Source organism: Urocitellus parryii, chromosome 1 (assembly GCF_045843805.1).
Source record: "Urocitellus parryii isolate mUroPar1 chromosome 1, mUroPar1.hap1, whole genome shotgun sequence".
Lineage (NCBI taxonomy): Eukaryota > Metazoa > Chordata > Mammalia > Rodentia > Sciuridae > Urocitellus > Urocitellus parryii.
In genome coordinates this window covers 210,625,019-210,645,627 of record NC_135531.1, presented here as the reverse complement: position 1 = coordinate 210,645,627, position 20,609 = coordinate 210,625,019, and the positions used below count along the sequence as shown (strand labels likewise).

General features: G+C 38.3%; 1 pseudogene; it reads left to right on the top strand.

Moving 5' to 3' along the window:
- Positions 1-484: 484 nt before the first annotated feature.
- Positions 485-768, top strand: LOC113192877 (U6 snRNA-associated Sm-like protein LSm6 pseudogene; annotated as a pseudogene).
- Positions 769-20,609: the final 19,841 nt, after the last annotated feature.

Here is a 20,609-nt window from a genome sequence, read left to right as displayed (position 1 = left end):
GTGTATGAATGTTAACGGCAGCACTATTTATGACAGCCAAAATTTAGAAATAACCCAAACATTCATCAGTGGGTAAATGGATAGAGAAAATGTATTATTCTACTAGTAACAGGGAACAAATTTCTAATACCTGCTACAATAGGTATGAACCTTGAAAAAAATGAAAAGTAAAAGAAGCCAGATACAAAAGACCACATATTTATTATTCAATTTATATGCAATAACCAGAATAGACTATAGAAAATGTAAGAGAATTTGATAATGGATTATCTCTACTGTGTTAGAGAAAGAAGAATGAAGGACTGTTTGTCCAAAGAGGCTAGGCTCCTGGGGCACCAGGAGAGAGAGAGATCTGCATCTCTACAGAGACTTGAGGAACCTGGACCCATGAGAGATGGAATGATGAGTTACTCAAGTCACATGACTATTTAGGTCTCAGAGCTGGACTTAAAATTCAGATTTCCTGCCTCTCAAAATTGTTCAAATGGGCCTGCAGAAGCAAACACCAATTGACTTCTCAAAGCAAATGGATGGTCAGTTGTGGTAAAATTAAATTCTGGAGTAGTTTATTAAGAAGTCTTGGCTTGCCTGGATGGCTACATGAATATAGCCCTGGAACAGGCATAAAAATATATAAATGGACAACTGATAAATAAATATGGGGATGTATTTGTCCAAGGAAATGATGTATTGTACTTAAGTAGACAGAAGAAAAAAGATGTGAAGATACCAGCAAACAATTGTTTTCATAGTTGGATGTGTTTTTAATGAACTTTTTTCCATGATATAAGTTGTCTTGTTTTCATCATAGTTGGTGATTTTTCATTGACATGTGAATAAAACAGATATATAAGATTGTGGGATTGAATTCCAAAGAGTTTTTATATTGAAGTTTCAATCATTTTCTTTTACCTCTGTGTCAGTATATAGAGCACTAAAAATAATAAAAAGGCAAAAGTAAAAAAAAAAAAGAATAAAGAAGACTGAAGAATAACTTTTTTTTTTTTATTTCCTCTGAGCAAGCTTCTGTTTGCTTAGACGAGGATGATAGCAAGAGATGTGGGTTTAGGGGAATATCTAGAAATCAGTTTTAGAGATGTTGAATTTGAAAAATCTTGATGATGAAGGGGAGAGTAGGTGGCCAGATATACTGGTCTGGTATTTGGGGGAGTCAGCTGGACTTATCAAGAGAAAGATAACATTATATCTTAAGACTCAAATGAAATCTCCAGAAATGAGAGGAGTTACAAAAACCTAACTGAATGTTTCAGTCTCGGAGATTGGTGAGATGCACAACACTGTACCTTGGTTTTGGCCAAATCTCTGACTTTACATAATATGTGACTAATTCCCTGCCAACCCTTTTGTTCAATTCAGTTCTCTACTTTTTGTATTCTAATGGTGTCAGCAGCATTCTCCCAGTGAAAAAGATTGGAAACTTCAGAAACATATCTGATTCCATCTTTCTTGATCCTGACAATATGATATTTCAGATTCCCATACGTCTTACCTCAACCATTGCAAGGGGTTTCCATAGAATACCTGTTTCCTCTGAACCAGTTCTGTGCACTGGTAAGTTTAATCTTCTTATGGTAAATATAGGTAATGTTATTCCCCTCTTAAACTTTTTGGTGACTCCTTTTGCTATAAAAGGAACATTTGAAGACCTTTCCAGTGCCGCTCCCTCTTTATTTACCATCTCATAATCAGCTACTGCCGCCACACTCCTGCAAACACTTGACTCCTCTGTTCCACGTTTCTTTACTGACATTCCACATCCTTCCCTAATCTTTGTTTAAATTTTAGTTATCTGTCATAAGCCATTTCACACGTGGCACTCAAATGTGGAATGTTTTAGTCCATAATTTTTTTTTTTTCCTGCTATGACTAAAAGACCAAGTAGCAAAATTGTGGAGGAAGAAAAGTTTATTTGAGGGCTCATGGTTTTAGGTCTCAGTCCATGGACAGGAGGCTCGATTCCTCGGGGCTCAGGATGAGGCTGAATATCATGGTAGACGACATGTGGTTCAGGGTAGTAGCACATGTGAGGATCACAAAGTAGAGAGACTCCCCCGATATCTACCTCCTCCAGCCACACTCTACCCACCTACAGTTACCACTCAGTTAATCCCTATCAGGGGATTAATTCACTGATTGGGTTAAGACACTGATTGGGTTAAGCCAATCGTTTCACCTCTGAATCTTCTTGCATTGTCTCACACGTGAGCTTTTTGGTGGGATGGGGGGGGACACATTACACCCAAACTATAACATAGACCATATGATTTTTATCAATCCCTAGTTCACATGAAATATCTTGCACCTCGGAGAAAGGTTTTTTTTTTTTTTTTTTTAAATATTTATTTTTAAATTTTCGGCGGACACAACATCTTTGTATGTGGGGCTGAGGATCGAACCCAGGCCGCATGCATGCCAGGCGAGCGTGATACCGCTTGAGCCACATCCCTAGCCCCTCGGAGAAAGTTTTATGTTGACTTTTGTAACCAGTGGACTTCATTTGAGAGGCCATGCTTCCTTCTGGTAAAAACTTCTCGAGTTTCTCTTGGAGAGAGATTTATTCCATATTCTCCTCTGGAATGACATAGGTGGCATTGAGGGCATGTGTTTGATATACAGATGGTCACATGTCCCAATATTATCTAATCAGTCTCATAAAATGCTTTGGGAATATACAGTTGACACAGCTGCTTTTTTTTTTTTTTTTTTTTTTGGTACGACATTTAACCCAGGGACACTTTACCACTGAGCTACATCCCCAAACACTTTTGTTTTTTTATTTTGAAACAGGGTCTCACTAAGTTGCTTAGAGCCTCACTAACTTGCTAAGGCTGGCCTTGAACTTGTGAGCCTCCTGTCTGAGCCTCCTGAGTTGCTGGAATTACAGACATGTGCTACCATACCCAGCTTGACACAGCTGCTGTCACTTAACCCTGCATTAGTTTTCTCTATGTCCCTCATCATAAATAATTTTGCATAGTTATTGCTTAAATTGCTTAGTGTATGTTTTACCTACCAAAACAAGAATTCCTTGGGGACAGGAGCTCTGTTTTGTTCACTTCAGTATTCTCTATGCCCAGAATACTGTAACATTCAGTATGTCCTAAATATTTGTTAAATAAATGAAAAAATCAATGCCACCAGCCAGGTTTGTTTCAAGGACTATTAAGAGAAGGCTTGTTTATCTCTGGGGCTGGCAATGTGGAAGAGTATAAGTGGGGAACTAGTAGCATGCATGTAGTAGAGCCTGCTGAGAATTAAGCCAGTCCTAGGCAAAGCAGCCAAGAGTTAGCCCAAAACAGATTTCTGACAACATGATTTGAATGCCCGGACCCAGCTGGGTCTGGAACTCCTAATGACTGTGGAATTTACAGTTTGTGAGGCAATATATTCTGCCTTTCCCCAAACTTTCTTTATCCTTCAGTCAGTTTTAGTCGTTTGCAATGCTGAATCTCATTGTATCACTTGTACCATATTCTGTTTTGTACAGTGAAAATCATAGATTCAGAATGCTTTTAGTTCCTTTGTTAGATTGTAAACTATCTGAGAATAAGGAATATACCTGACTTTTACTAGTGTTGATTCCAGTGAGTTCCTGTAGCTATTTGATAAACATGTGATAAATATCTAGGAAACTAAAGTAAAATTATTTTCCTTTCCAAATTAGAAATAAGATTTTCAGCATAAATTTTAAAGAAAGAGTGATTTTTTCAACAAATATTAAAAAATAAATCTCAACCACTAAAATCACATTTTTACCACCATGAACCCTATTATGTAATAATATATTAATTACATTAGAATTCTGGATAAATATTCTATAAAAGAGTTTGATAAAATTTGTCTGCTTTTTGAAACTCCTGGAAATGATTTTGAAATATCTTTTTTTTTTTTTAAATTTAGAACTCGATATGAATGCTGCTTTGGTGTATACTCTTGATTCAAAAATAGAAGATGGCTCTACTCAACAGAGAACATGATGTGCTTTCAGATTTGTTGATTTACGTAATTCTAATGATTTGTGATAAACATTCTCACATTGTGGCTGTATTTCTGCTCAGAAATTATCTGAGTCCATGCCTTCTCTCCACTCCATCGCCTATTTGGTCAGCAATACCTACACGTCTGCTGGTCAGATCTACATAGTGAACCATCTCCCTGGGCAAAGAATTGGCAGTTTTGTTCCTCAAAGTTCAGGGTTTTAAAATTAATTGAAATATGCAGCCCAAGATGTGAGGCAGTCTATTCTGGTTCATAAGCATTTTAGAAAAAAGAAAACAAAGACCCCCTCTTTTCTCTGTATTTCTTTGATGGAAGCATAAATTCTAATATTCCCATAGGGCAGTGCCTTGCAAATTCTTCTTGGCATACCTTACATTTGAGCTTGTAGGCATACATTCTGAGTTTGTTTTGGAGTAGAAAGTCAGAGAAATGTTTAATCCAGAAAGAGATTGGAAATCACTGGGTGCCAAGCACAGTACTGGGGTATGTCTGACTTCCTAAATCTTGACGGAAACCTGGAGAAAGGGATGATGCTTTCTCACACTCTGACACACAGAATCTGAGACACAGTAGGGGCTCAACAATTTTGTTCAATAAAGGAAGAACAGGAGTGTAGCTACCATCCTTGGAGCAGAATCACAAGCTATAAAAACTACAGAGTCAATTTTTTTGTTTCGTTCTTTGATGCTTACTGAGTGGATTTGATACCATTCACTGTTTAACCATCCTTAGAGACAAGATTTGGGGGAGTTTCATTTCACTGATGCATCTCTTGTTGCTTATCAAGATTTTTTTTTCCTTTGGTTCAGTACTCTGTAGAGTTGGAGAACAGCTGCTGAACACCTTCTTTATAATTTAAATTCATTAATGTAGAAACCTCTCAGACTTATTTTCCCCTCTAGGTCAAGTAGCCTTAACTCCTCTGAAAACTCCCAGCATTAATTTTTTTTCCCCTAATTGCTTTTCTCTGGATATTCTCCAGTTCCTCCAAGTGCCTCTTTTAAGGGTGTAAAAATTCATTACAGCAGGCTTTCCTGGACAATAACAATTCCATTTCGTGCTCTTTAGTTGACAAAGTAACATGCCCAACATTATGGTAATATGAGTGCTGAGGGACCCTTGTTTTCTCCCCTACTCAGTGGGCACTTTAAATACTAGTGACGTTTCCAAGTTTACCACCCTGTGGCTTCACGACTATCAGGAATGGTCTTAAATGGAAGCAAAAGTTTTTAACATTAACCATTACTCCTTGTAATATAAGAAAGGCAATTTTCCAATTCTAACAAACACATCTGTAGCCTAGTGCCCCAGCATCGGGCGCCACAGGTCACACTCTTGTAAACCAGTGAAGCTGGTCAAGTACCAAGCACCTGTTCTAACCATTCCATATGTTTTTTCTCCCAGAAGCAATGACCAAATTGAAGCAGCTGTGGGTAACTTTATTAGCCAAAACAAACTGGAAACAAAAGGGAAAAAATAACACAATTAAAATCCTTAATGGAACCCAGAGCAATCTCATTAATAAGCTACAGAGCACCAAAATGAGTGGTGTGCATAACTACTTGCCAGTATTACTACATCATCAAGAAAGTGAAAAAAAATGGTCATACGTGATAAGCATTAAATCCTTAAGGTAGGACACTTGAGAACTGATTAATTTGCATATGTAAATAAACCCAAGAATTGTGGCTCACTAAATGGACTTGATAACTGAGTGAGCCCATTTTTTAAAATTTTTTTAAAATTTCACCTGCTTCTGGTGTATAAGAGAAGAGAGACACGTTAAAGGGTGATGCAGAAAGAGAATAAATTTTAATCCACATAGAAAATTCAGGGCAAAATTGTGAAGTTTACCATCAAGGAACTTTTCTTGAATTTCCAACATGCAGTGTTTCATCATTGTTTGCTGCAGGTATTCCTTAAGTTCTAGAGTGATAAAAGTGAAGAAAATGTGTTCAAATAAAAATAGCAATAATCACTAAACCATGCTTAACCCTTTGCAATGTGACTTTCTACATTGGGACTCAGCCCCTCTCAATACTGGAAACTCTGAGAGCTCCAAGGGAGTTGGCTTTCAGGATGACACAAGACTTTACATTGCTATAGCCCAGATCTTTCAATGAGGCCAAGCTAGACCATCAAGCCCTCAGCAAAACCACCCCAGGCCAGAACTGCTGGACCACCCACAGAAATGTTAGAAATGAGAAACTGTTTTTGTTTCAAGGTACCTCGTCAGCAACAAAGGCTAATTGATACATAATGAAATAAATATTTATGTAATTAAAGCTCAACCATAAAAGTGATTTGTGATGGAGAAGTCCAAAGTTGAGGTCAGTATGGAAAATCTTCAAAAGCAGTGAGATGATGGTGACTCTACATAAAATTTGTCAGGGATCTTATTCTGCTATGTTTTGATCACCAAGTTGTCTGCAAATTTTGGTCACTTTATGTTGATTCCTGAAAACACTTTCATATGCATCTTCCATCTACTTTTGTCAAAGAGTGAAATAAATATACTTGGAATCATTTGAATTGCATACAAGTTCTCTGAGGCAAGGAACTACACTTAGAATCAACATTTCTAGATTGTTTAAAGAAAGTATTTCAATTTGGAATCTACACACATAATATGATAACTTTAAAATAAAGTATGTCCACCAATTCTTTGGCTCTCCCAAAAGTAGAGGCTGTGGTCTAATTAGTTTTCCCACCAAGCTACCTGGATTCACAGTTCTTGAAATAGATCTCTGCATAAAGCGCCAAGGGCCCCTTTACCAATAAAAAGGCCAGGCATATTGACTTATTATTGTAAAGGAAGAATTGACATGTATCTTCCAGTTTAGGCCATTAAAAGAATAGAGCTCCTGCTTGATTCTGTCTCTCTGATTATTCACTCTGGAAGAGGCTGGCTCTCACTCTTCGAGGATAATCAGGCAGTCCCACCTAGAGGAGCACATGGCTATGTAACTATGTCCTTCTAACACCAATCACACCAGCCTGTCATTCACATGAATGAACCACCTTGTAAGAAAGTTTTCCAGTCCAACTCCAACATCTTGGCTCTTCAGCTATGTAACTATGTCCTTCTAACACCAATCACGCCAGCCTGTCATTCACATGAATGAACCACCTTGTAAGAGGGTTTTCCAGCCCAACTCCATCATCTTGACTTTTCATCAGCATCTGAAGGCAGGACCCCATGCCTAAGCTGTTTCTAAATTCCTAACTAACCCAGAGAAATGGAAATTCAAAATATTTTTGCTGTCTTAAGATACGAAGTTTTATGGTGATTGGTTTCACAGCAGTAGACAACTATTACACATAATAAGAAAAGGATAAATTTTACATCAAGTTTTTATAAATGAAGAATATGAATCAATTTAATTTCAATATAACAGATCCAAAAAAGTTAGTTCTAGTTTCTTACATCACAGTCCAAATGGGGACCCACACATATTTTTAAGTTTATCATTGGGTGCCTTAGTTCTTTGTAAATTTTAGTGACTGTATGATTCTTCACATTATTCAAGGAAACTCTGGATCCACTGTAGTAAACTCCCGTTCCTTTTATCACCAACCAAGTCATGTTGATTTTATGCTATTAATATTCCTATTCTCTGTGTTCCCTTCTGTATTTCTGTTTCTACAGTATTCAAGCAAGGTCTGATATTCTGTAGAATATTTAGAAACTTTTCAATCTTTCAATCAGTTAATCTTCCTAAGGTATCATCTATAGGATGTCACCAAAATGCTTTTGCTTGTTGCACAATGACCTCGACCTGGATATCTTTACAACAACATATTTTGTTTCTGCTCCAGTCAGAGTTTATAATCTAACTGATTATAGTTCACCAGTCACGCTAGTTTGGTTCACACTTCTAATAGGCCTCTGCTTGGAATGCTGTTTACCTCTTGCTTTTCATTTCTTGAGTACTTGCTGTGAGCAGAGACTTGTTCATACTCTTTAACTGCTGAATGTAGGTTTGCTCTTACAGAGAATTCATGCTGTCAAAGAGGAGGTTGCCTACTAACTGGCCCCAAACAGAAAATCATAAGGTATAACTGCCATAAACAAAAAGTCCATTATAAAGACAGTTTTAGTCAGCCTTTTTACTGCTGTAACTAAAAGACCCAACCAGAACAATTGTGGAGGAGGAAAAGTTTATTCAGGAGATCATGGTTTCCGAGACCTCCATCCATAGAAAGCAGGCTCCATTCCTCAGGGCCAAGGTGAGGCAGGACATCATGGTGGAAGAGTGTGGCAGAGGGAAGCAGTTCACATGATGATCAAGAAGCAGAGTGAGAGAGACTAAGCTCAACTCACCAACTATATACCCTAAAGGCATACTGCCAATACCCCACCTCTTCCAGCCACACACCCACTGCCCTTCAGTTACCACTCAGTTAATTCCATCAGGTGATCAGGTAATTAGCTCACTGACTGGGTTAAGCTTCTCATTTCCCCTCTGAACCCTCTGCATTGTCTAGCACGTGAGCTTTTGGGAGACATCTCACATCCAAACCATAACAAAGATATATATCTGTCTCTATCTCCATCTATCTATCTATCTATCTATCTATCTATCTATCTATCTATCTATCACAACTGCTGTCAAAGGTCGAGTGCCAGTAGAAATAAAAATCATTCAGAAAGTCTGGTAATATGCAGGTATCTGGACCTTATTACTAGAGATTTCAATTTGTTGGCCAAAGAATGCATTTTAAAAGTAAGTTCTGCAAGGGCATTAGAGATTTGATAAACTTCAGTTTGTTTTTGTACTTTGGAGTAGGTAAAAATGATGACCAAGCTATTAAGTCCAACCTGATGCATTCGCTATTCAAAGTAAATCCTTTCTCAGCAGGACAAATTAGCTCAACAATAAGAAATACAAATATCAGACAAAGCAGACTTTAAAAAAATGCTACTTGAGATGAAGAAGGACTTATATAATGGCCAATCTCTCAGAAAGATAAAACAATTATAAATGTGCAAACTAAAATCTAAGCAAAAGTATAAGCAAAAAAGCGGTAAGTCAATATTACTCAGAAATAAAAATGCTTATGCCTCATAAGGCATTATCATAGAGTGAAAAGACAACCAACACAGTGGGAAAATGTTCTTGCAAATTAACAACTGATAAAAGACTCAAAGAGTCAGATGTAGTGGTATATGCCTATAACCCTAGTTACTCCAGAGGAAGAGACAGGAGGATTTCAAGTTCAGAGTCAGCCTGGGCAACTTAGTGAGACCCCATCTTAACACAAAAAAGCTGGGGATGTGGCTTAGTGGTAAGTACCAATACTACAATAAATGAATGAATGAATGAATGAATGAATGAATAAATAAATAAATAAATACAGGGTTCAAAGGATCTGGGTGGACATTTGTTTAAAGAAGACATACAAGTAGCCAATATGCAGGTGAAAAATGAATTTTCAAAAAGTTATATAAGTAGCCAATATGCACTATGTGTAACTATATATATGACATCATCAAAGATTAGCAAATTATATTATTAAATTACTAAAGTAATAATTTAAATACAAACTAAATAATTATGACATCATAAATGCAAATCAAAATCCCAGTGAGATAGCCCTTCACATTCCATAGGATGGCTATGATCAAAAAGTCAGCTATTGACAAATGTCGACAAAGAATGTGGAGAAAAAAGAACCCTGTATACTGCTCATGGGGGTGTAAATAAACGCAGTCACTTTGGAGAATAATCTTGCCAGTTTAAACAAGTTCAAGATAGAGTTACCATATAACCCCCAAATTCAACTCCTAGGTTTATATCAAAGAGAAACAAAAACATATGTCCTTGCAAAAACTTGTGCATTAAATGGTATAGCAGTGCCATTCTTAATAGCCTAGGGGTGGGGACAATCCCAAATGTCCATCACATGAGTAATAGAGAAACAAAATGTGGTATAATCACTTTTCATTATCTAAAGATTGATGCAGTACTAATAAATTCTACAATATGAAACCATTATGCTAAACAAAAGCAACTATATATACAAGACAACATGTTAAATGATTTCTTTTACATGAAATGTCCAGAATGTTTGATAGGAAGAGACAGAAAGAACGTTTGTGCTCGCTTAGGGCTGTGGTAGAAGTTGGGGGAAGAGTAGGAGGTTTGGGAGGTTACAGGTAAGAGACTCTTGTGGAGAGTTACTTTCTGAGGTGACAAGATTGTTTTAAAATCAATTGTGGTGATCTGTGTGAGCACACTAAAAACCATTGAATTATATACTGTAAATAAGTAAATTATATGTATGTTAATTATACTCAATGAAACTGTTACCAGAAAACTCAACTAACTGAACACTAGCAACATACTTTCAGACTCTTAAAGTGTACTGCTTCTAAAATTTTATCTGTAATTATTAATTTTCATATTTATATTTCATGGTTGATTTGTGTTAAAGTATATGTACCCTAAACTTTAAGAATGAAGCTTCCAAAAGAAAGTTTTGTTAGAATTGTTCGAAAAGAGTTGGGCAAAGCAGAGCAGGCTGTGAACAGTTTTGCTCAGACACAACCTAGATTGTCTGTTTGCATACTCACCAAGACATCATGAAGTAACAAGGCAGGAGCAGTTTAGCTAAACAAAAACAAAATTGAAAAATTATAGGCTTTTTTTTACTTCACAATAAAGCAGAAGGGAAACAATTCCTGAACTCTGGGGACAAAAAATAAATCTCAGAATGCAGATAATTATGTTCTATAAAACAGATTAAAGTATAAATGCCAATGTGTCAGTCCTACCCCACAAACAATTCAAGACCAAGGAGGTTTTCCTGGAGAGTTTCCCCAGATCTTTTCAAAGGCTTGTTTTTTTCCTTTTCCTTTACCTTTTATATAAATCTATTATCAAAGACGCAATATTTTTAAATAAAGTATTAAAATATCAGTTCTTAAAAATGCATTTTAGATTTTTCTTGTTAAAACTGCACCATTTATTTTTTATGTAAAAATTTCAGTTTTACCTTAATATAGCTTTTTCCGCATTTCTTTTCTTTCTTTCTTTTTTTTTTTGAGATGGAGTTATACCATGTTACCCGGGCTGGACTTGTATTCAAGATCTTCCTACCTCAGCCTTCTGAGTAGCTGGATTCACAGGTATGCACCACCATGCCTGGCTAAAATTTTTCTTAATATGGCTTTGGCATCTTCATTGAAGTAAAATTGACAAGTTGAAAGTACAAATGAATTTAAGTTAAACAATTTGATACTGGATATACCTGTATGTTATAAAACGATCACCATAATTTAGTATAATCTTTTCAAAATTTACAAGTATGTGGAGCACTTTCATGTTGATAGACAGCTTCTCTTGATGCATGGCTGTCCACATATGGTCAGTTTATTAGTACTTTGAAGCCCTGAAGGACTGGGGATTATTTAAGTTAGTACAAGATCTGGAGGAGAAGGCGAATATCAGCAGAGGCAAGCACACTTGGTTTGGAGAGTCCTTGGGAGAAGAGAAAGGCAAGAGTCATGGGTAGAGAGGGAGAGGGCTGATGGAGTGAGGCACAGTGGACACTGATGTGCTGGCTACAGAGTGTGCAATGCCTCTTAGCATTGTTCACTTACTTCCCCACTTAGAGGCTGCACTTGGGATTTATGGGCAAGGTGGATCAGTAGAGTTGGGCATCCTCAGGAATGTTCCTAAGACCCAGAGTGTCCCAGTGTCTAATGAGGAGTGTGAGATACACAGTCAAGATTAGGTGCTTAACCTAATAACCCACTTGAATCAAATAACCCACTTGAATCAAAATGTGAAATATGATATATCAAGAACTATGTAATGTTTTGAACAACCAACAATAAAAAATAATAAATAAATAAATAAATAAATAATTCCTACCTCTTAAAAAAAAAATCTGCACTGCATTGCCCTAGGAAAATAGTAAGAGCTGTAACCTGCAATTTCCAGAGACCAGTGCTCTGCTATGAGAGACAATCTGGTAACTTATCTTTGTTCAGGTCCTAGCGCTAACAAATTACTCCCTTGTGATTTTTAGCAAATCATTTCATTCCTCTGAATCAAACTGCTTTAACTGTAACATAAGGGTAATAGTGAGACTCACCTAGTATGGCTGTAATAAAAATTCTAAAAGGTACTATATGTAAAACACAGCAACTCGTGCCTTTACATCATTAATAGTTAAAAAATGATGTCTGTTGTTAATAGTGTGTTTAGAGGGCCGGAAGTGAGAACTGAACCTTATTCAGCAAATCAACAAAACTGGTTGGCTATCAGACATCTTGGCTGTGTTGCCATCTGGAATAGTTATTGAAGTATTTTGAATTCAATGAAGACATTTGAAAGATGTGATAAAAGCATATTTTTTCCAAGTTAAACTATAGCTGTAAATGGATAAGAAATCCTTTCTTGGGCTAAGGTTGTGGCTCTGTGGTAGAGAGCTTGCTCATCATGTGTGAGGCACTAGGTTCGATGCTTAGTGCTCCGTATATAAATAAATGAACAAAATAAAGGTTCATTGGCATCTAAAAAAAAAAAAAAACAGAAAGAAAGAAAGAAATTTTTTCTCATCACCTTTTGGACAGTTCCAAATAATTTAACATGTTCAGAAGTACGGCAAATTTTGAAGAATATGTTAGGTAGCTTCTTTTTTTTTTTTTTCTTTTTTTTTTTATTGGTCGTTCATAACATTACATAGTTCTTAATACATCATATTACACGGTTTGATTCACGTGGATTATGAACTCCCCCTTTTACCCCGTATACAAATTGCTGTATCACATCAGTTTCCCTTCCATTGATTGACATATTGCCTTTCTAGTGTCTGATGTATTCTGATGTCTGTCCTATTCTCTACTATCCCCCCTCCCCTCCCCTCCCCTTCCCTCCCCTTTTCTCTCTCTACCCCTTCTACTGTAAATCATTTCTTCCATTTGTATTATCTTGTCTTACCCCTCCTTTCCTCTTGTATGACATTTTGTATATCCCTGAGGATCGCCTTCCATTTCCATGCAATTTCCCTTCTCACTCCCTTTCCCTCCCACCTCTCATCCCTGTTTAATGTAAATCTTCTTCTCAAGCTCTTCATCCCTACCCTGTCCTTGTTTACTCCCCTTATATCAAAGGAGTCATTTGGTATTTGTTTTTTAAAGATTGACTAGCTTCACTTAGCATAATCTGCTCTAATGCCATCCATTTCCCTCCAAATTCTATGATTTTGTCATTTTTTAATGCAGAGTAATACTCCATAGTATATAAATGCCACATTTTTTTTTATCCATTCATCTATTGAAGGGCATCTAGGCTGGTTCCACAGTCTTGCTATCGTGAATTGAGCTACTATGAACATCGATGTAGCAGTGTCCCTGTAGCATGCTCTTGTTAGGGCTTTAGGGAATAGACCAAGAAGGGGAATAGCTGGGTCAAATGGTGGTTCCATTCCCAGCTTTCCAAGAAATCTCCATACTGCTTTCCAAATTGGCTGCACCAATTTGCAGTCCCACCAGCAATGAACAAGAGTGCCCTTTTCCCCGCATCCTCTCCAGCACTTATTGTTGTTTGACTTCCTAATGGCTGCCAGTCTTACTGGAGTGAGATGGTATCTTAGGGTAGTTTTGATTTGCATTTCTCTGACTGCTAGGGATGGTGAGCATTTTTTCATGTACTTGTTGATTGATTGTATGTCCTCCTCTGAGAAGTGTCTGTTCAGGTCCTTGGCCCATTTATTGATTGGGTTATTTGTTATGTTATTGTCTAATTTTTTGAGTTCTTTGTATATTCTGGTTATTAGGGCTCTATCTGAAGTGTGTGGAGTAAAGATTTGTTCCCAGGATGTAGGCTCCCTGTTTATCTCTCTTATTGTTTCTTTTGCTGAGAAAAAACTTTTTAGTTTGAGTAAGTCCCATTTGTTGATTCTATTTGTTAACTCTAGCGCTATGGGTGTCCTGTTGAGGAATTTTCAGCCCGATCCCACAGCGTGTAGATCATAACCAACTTTTTCTTCTATCAGATGCCATGTCTCTGATTTAATATCAAGCTCCTTGATCCATTTTGAGTTAACTTTTGTGCACGGCGAGAGATAGGGATTCAGATTCATTTTGGTGCAAATGGATTTCCAGTTTTCCCAACACCATTTGTTGAAGATGCTATCCTTCCTCCATTGCATGCTTTTAGCCCCTTTATCAAATATAAGATAGTTGTAGTTTTGTGGATTGGTTACTGTGTCCTCTATTCTGTACCATTGGTCCACCCGCCTGTTTTGGTACCAGTAACATGCTGTTTTTGTTACTATTGCTCTGTAGTATAGTTTGAAGTCTGGTATCGCTATACCGCCTGATTCACACTTCCTGCTTAGTATTGTTTTGGCTATTCTGGGTCTTTTATTATTCCATATGAATTTCATGATTCTTTTATCGATTTCTACAAGATATGCTGTTGGGATTTTGATTGGCATTGCATTGAACTTATAGAGAACTTTTGGTAATATCGCCATTTTGATGATGTTAGTTCTGCCTATCCATGAGCAGGGTATATTTTTCCATCTTCTAAGGTCTTCTTCTATGTCTTTCTTTAGGGTTCTGTAATTTTCATTGTATAAATCTTTCACCTCTTTTGTTAGGTTGATTCCCAAGTATTTTATTTTTTGGGGGGATATTGTGAATGGAGTAGTTGTCCTCATTTCCGTTTCAGAGGATTTGTCGCAGATATACAGGAATGCCTTTGATTTATGCGTGTTGATCTTATATCCTGCCACTTTGCTGAATTCATTTATTAGCTCTAATAGCTTCTTTGTAGACCCTTTTGGGTCTGCTAGGTATAGAATCATATCATCTGCAAATAGTGATAATTTAAGTTCTTCTTTTCCTATTTTTATGCCTTTTATTTCTTTCGTCTGCCTAATTGCTCTGGCCAGTGTTTCGAGGACTATGTTGAACAGAAGTGGTGAGAGAGGGCATCCCTGTCTTGTACCAGATCTTAGAGGGAATGCCTTCAATTTTTCTCCATTCAGAATGATGCTGGCCTGTGGCTTATCATAGATTGCTTTTACAATGTTGAGGTATGATCCAGTTATCCCTAATTTTTCTAGAGTTTTGAACATAAAGGGATGTTGTACTTTGTCGAAAGCTTTTTCTGCATCTATCGAGATGATCATATGGTTCTTGTTTTTAAGTCTGTTGATGTGGTGGATAACATTTATTGATTTCCGTATATTGAACCAACCTTGCATACCAGGGATGAATCCTACTTGATCATGGTGTATAATTTTTTTGATATGTATTTGAATCTGATTTGCCAGAATTTTATTGAGGATTTTTGCATCAAGGTTCATTAGAGATATTGGTCTGTAGTTTTCTTTCTTTGAAGTGTCTTTGTCTGGTTTCGGAATCAGGGTGATGTTGGCTTCGTAGAATGAATTTGGAAGTTCTCCCTCTTTTTCTATTTCCTGAAATAGCTTGAAAAGTATTGGTGTTAGTTCCTCTTTAAAGGTTTTGTAAAACTCTGCTGTATACCCATCCGGTCCTGGGCTTTTCTTAGTTGGTAGTCTTTTGATGGTTTCTTCTATTTCCTCTATTGTTATTGGTCTGTTTAGGTTGTCTATATCCTCCTGGCTCAATCTGGGCAGATCATAAGACTCAAGGAATTTATCTATGCCTTCACTATCTTCTATTTTATTGGAGTATAAGGATTCAAAGTACTTTCTTATTATCTTCTGTATTTCTGAAGTGTCTGTTGTGATATTGCCTTTTTCATCCCGTATGCTAGTAATTTGGGTTCTCTCTCTTCTTCTCTTCGTTAGCATGGCTAAGGGTCTGTCAATTTTATTTATTTTTTCAAAGAACCAGCTTTTAGTTTTGTCAATTTTTTCAATTGTTTCTTTTGTTTCAATTTCATTAATTTCAGCTCTGATTTTAATTATTTCTTGCCTTCTACTTCTTTTGCTGTTGTTTTGCTCTTCTTTTTCTAGGATTTTGAGATGAAGTATGAGATCATTTATTTGTTGGTTTTTTCTTTTTTTGAGGAATGAACTCCAAGCAATGAATTTTCCTCTTAGAACTGCTTTCAATGTGTCCCATAGATTCCGATATGTTGTGTCTGTGTTTTCATTTAACTCTAGGAATTTTTTAATTTCCTCCTTGATGTCTTCTAAAACCCATTGATCACTCAGCAACCTATTGTTCATTCTCCAGGTGATGCTTGATTTTTCCTTTCTTCTTTTATCATTGATTTTCAGTTTCATTCCATTATGATCAGACAAGATGCATGGTATTATCTCTACCTCTTTGTATTGTCTAAGAGTTGCCCTGTGACATAGTATATGGTCTATTTTTGAGAAGGTTCCATGTGCTGCTGAGAAAAAAGTGTAGCAACTTGATGTTGGGTGGTATAGTCTATATATGTCAATTAAGTCTAGGTTGTTAATTGTGTTATTGAGTTCTATAGTTTCCTTATTTAACTTTTGTTTGGAAGATCTGTCCAGTGGTGAGAGAGGTGTGTTGAAGTCTCCCATGATTATTGTATGGTGGTCTATTAGACTCTTGAACTTGAGAAGAGTTTGCTTGATAAACACGGCTGCACCATTATTTGGGGGCATATATATTTATGATTGTTATGTCTTGTTGGTGTATGGTTCCCTTGAGCAGTATGAAGTGTCCTTCTTTATCCCTTTTGATTAGCTTTGGCTTGAAATCTATTTTATTAGATATGAGTATGGGCACTCCTGCTTGTTTCCGTGGTCCATATGAGTGATATGATTTTTCCCAACCTTTCACCTTCAGTCTATGTACATCTTTTCCTATCAAATGCGTCTCCTGTAGACAGCATATTGTTGGGTCTTGTTTTGTGATCCATTCTACTAGCCTGTGTCTCTTAATTGGTGAGTTTAAGCCATTAACATTTAGGGTTATTATTGAGATATGGTTTGTTCTTCTATCCATATTTGTTTATTGATGTTACTAAACCTGATTTGTTATCCTCTTTGACTACTTTCCCCCCCTTTACTGTCCTACCTCCCATTGTTGGTTTTCAATGTTATTTTCCATTTCCTCTTCCTGTAATGTTTTGCCAAGGATTTTTTGAAGAGATGGTTTTCTAGCTGCGAATTCTTTTAACTTTTGTTTATCGTGGAAGGTTTTAATTTCATCTTCTAATCTGAAGCTTAATTTCGCCGGATACACGATTCTTGGTTGGAATCCATTTTCTTTAAGTGTTTGAAATATGTTATTCCAGGATCTTCTAGCTTTTAGAGTCTGTGTTGAGAGATCAGCTGTTATCCTGATTGGTTTACCCCTAAATGTAATCTGCTTCCTTTCCCTTGTAGCTTTTAAAATTCTCTCCTTATTCTGTATGTTGGACATCTTCATTATAATGTGTCTAGGTGTGGATCTCTTATGATTTTGCACATTCGGCGTCCTGTAGGCTTCTAGGATTTGGGATTCTGTCTCATTCTTCAAGTCTGGGAAGTTTTCTTGTATTATTTCTTTTTTTTTTTTTCTTTTTTTTTTTTTATTGGTCGTTCATAACATTACATAGTTCTTAATACATCATATTACACGGTTTGATTCAAGTGGATTATGAACTCCCGCTTTTACCCCATATACAAATTGCTGTATCACATCAGTTACCCTTCCATTGATTGACATATTGCCTTTCTAGTGTCTGATGTATTCTGCTGTCTGTCCTATTGTCTACTATCCCCCCTCCCCTCCCCTCCCCTCCCCTCCCCTTTTCTCTCTCTACCCCTTCTACTGTAAATCATGTCTTCCATTTGTATTCTCTTGACTTACCCCTCCTTACCTCTTATATGACATTTTGTATAACCCTGAGGATCGCCTTCCATTTCCATGCAATTTCCCTTCTCACTCCCTTTCCCTCCCACCTCTCATCCCTGTTTACTGTAAATATTCTTCTCAAGCTCTTCGTCCCTACCCTGTCCTTGTTTACACCCCTTATATCAAAGGAGTCATTTGGTATTTGTTTTTTAAAGATTGACTAGCTTCACTTAGCATAATCTGCTCTAATGCCATCCATTTCCCTCCAAATTCTATGATTTTGTCATTTTTTAATGCAGAGTAATACTCCATAGTGTATAAATGCCACATTTTTTTTTATCCATTCATCTATTGAAGGGCATCTAGGCTGGTTCTAGTAGTTCTAGTAGTTTTTTTGTAGACCTTTTTGGGTCTTCTGGGTATAGAATCATGTCTTCCGCAAATGGTGATAATTTAAGTTCTTCTTTTCCTATTTTTATGCCTTTAATTTCTTTCGTCTGTCTAATTGCTCTGGCCAGTGTTTCGAGAACTATATTGAATAGAAGTGGTGATAGAAGGCATCCCTGTCTTGTTCCAGATTTTAGAGGGAATGCCTTCAATTTTTCTCCATTTAGAATGATGCTAGCCTGAGGCTTAGCATAGATAGCTTTTACAATGTTGAGGTAAGTTCCTGTTATCCCTAGTTTTTCTAATGTTTTGAACATAAAGGGATGCTGTACTTTGTCGAATGCTTTTTCTGCGCCTATCGAGATCATCATATGGTTCTTATCTTGAAGTCTATTGATGTGGTGAATAACATTTATTGACTTCTGTATATTGAACCATCCTTGCATCCCAGGGATGAATCCTACTTGATCATGGTGCACGATTTTTTGATGTGTTTTTGTATCCGATTAGCCAGAATTTTATTGAGGATTTTTGTATCTAGGTTCATTAGGGATATTGGTCTGCAGTTTTCTTTCTTTGAGGTGTCTTTGTCTGGTTTCGGAATCAGGGTGATATTGGCTTCGTAGAATGAATTTGGAAGATCTCCCTCTTTTTCTATTTCCTGAAATAACTTGAAAAGTATTGGCATTAATTCTTCTTTAAAGGTTTTGTAAAACTCCGCTGTATACCCATCCGGTCCTGAGCTTTTCTTGGTTGGTAGTCTTTTGATTGCTTCTTCTATTTCATCCATTGATATTGGTCTGTTCAAATTGTGTGTATCCTCCTGACTCAGTCTGGGCAAATCACATGACTTGAGAAATTTATCGATGTCTTCACTATCTTCTATTTTATTGGAATATAGATTTTCAAAATAATTTCTAATTCTCTTCTGTATTTCTGTAGCATCTGTTGTGATATTGCCTTTTTCATCCCGTATGTTAGTAATTTGAGTTCTCCTCTTCTTTAGCATGGCTAAGGGTCTGATGATCTTATTTATTTTTTCGAAGAACCAACTTTTAGTTTTGTTAATTTTGTCAATAGTTTCTTTTGTTTTAATTGCTTTGATTTCTGCTCTGATTTTAATTATTTCTTTACTTCTGCTACATTTGCTGTTGTTTTGCTCTTCCTTTTCTAGGGCTTTGAGATGAAGTGTGAGCTCATTTATTTGTTGGTTTTTTCTTTTTTTGAGGAATGACCTCCAGGCAATGAATTTCCCTCTTAAAACTGCTTTCAGGGGGAATCCAACATGGCGGCCGGCGAGGAAGCAGCGTCTCCAACGTCTCCACTTTAACGGGATATGAAAGACTCATCGAAACAGCTGCAGCCTAGCTACGGAGGAACTTCTACCATAACTTCCTTAAGAGGAGAGCTGCCGTGAACTGGTAGGTTTACTCGAAGTGACAGGTTGCCCCAGAGAAGTGGATCTTGGAAGGCCACGCGGGCACAGAGGTCTAGTCCCCCAACCATCAGCCGCTCCGGCAGGCGGCTCCCCCTGGAGGCCTAGCTCTCGCCCTGGGAGAAGCGGCCCCACCCGCCCGCTTCCTAACCTGGCAGCCACAGCTACTCAGCGATAAAGGTGCCCACGTGGCGGGTGCAGAAGTTAAGTCCTGTAGACGCCAGCCACCTTTGCAACCCCCGGGAACCCTGAGTGGCTTGGCCCGCCCCGCCCGAACCGGCAGTCCTCCGCCATACGGGCTCCCCCGGGAGGCCTAGCTCTCGCCCTGGGAGAAGCGGCCCCACCCGCCCGGTTCCTAACCAGGCAGCCACAGCTACTCGGCAATAAAGGTGCCCACGTGGCGAGTGCAGAAGTTAAGTCCTGTAGACGCCAGCCGCCTTTGCAACCCGCGGGAACCCTGAGCGGCTTAGCCCGCCCCGCCCGAACCGGCGGGTGCAGAAGTTAAGTCCTGCGGACGCCAACCGCCTTTGCAACCCGCGGGATCCCTGGGCGGCTTGGCCCGCCCCGCCCGAACCGGCAGTCCTCCGCCATACGGGCTCCCCCGGGAGGCCTAGCTCTCGCCCCGGGAGAAGCGGCCCCACCCGCCCGGTTTCTAACCAGGTGGCCTCAGCTACTTGGAGATAAAGGTGCCCTCGTGGTGGGTGCAGAAGTTAAGTCCTGGAGACGCCAGCCACCTTTGCAACCCGCGGGATCCCTGAGTGGCTTGGCCCGCCCCGCCGGAACCGGCAGTCCTCCGACATACAGGCTCCCCCGGGAGGCCTAGCTCTTGCCCTGGGAAAAGCGGCCCCACCCGCCCGGTTCCTAACCAGGCAGCCACAGCTACTCGGCAATAAAGGTGCCCACGTGGCGGGTGCAGAAGTTAAGTCCTGCAGACGCCAGCCACCTTTGCAACCCGCGGGATCCCTGGGCGGCTTGGCCCGCCCCGCCCGAACCGGCAGT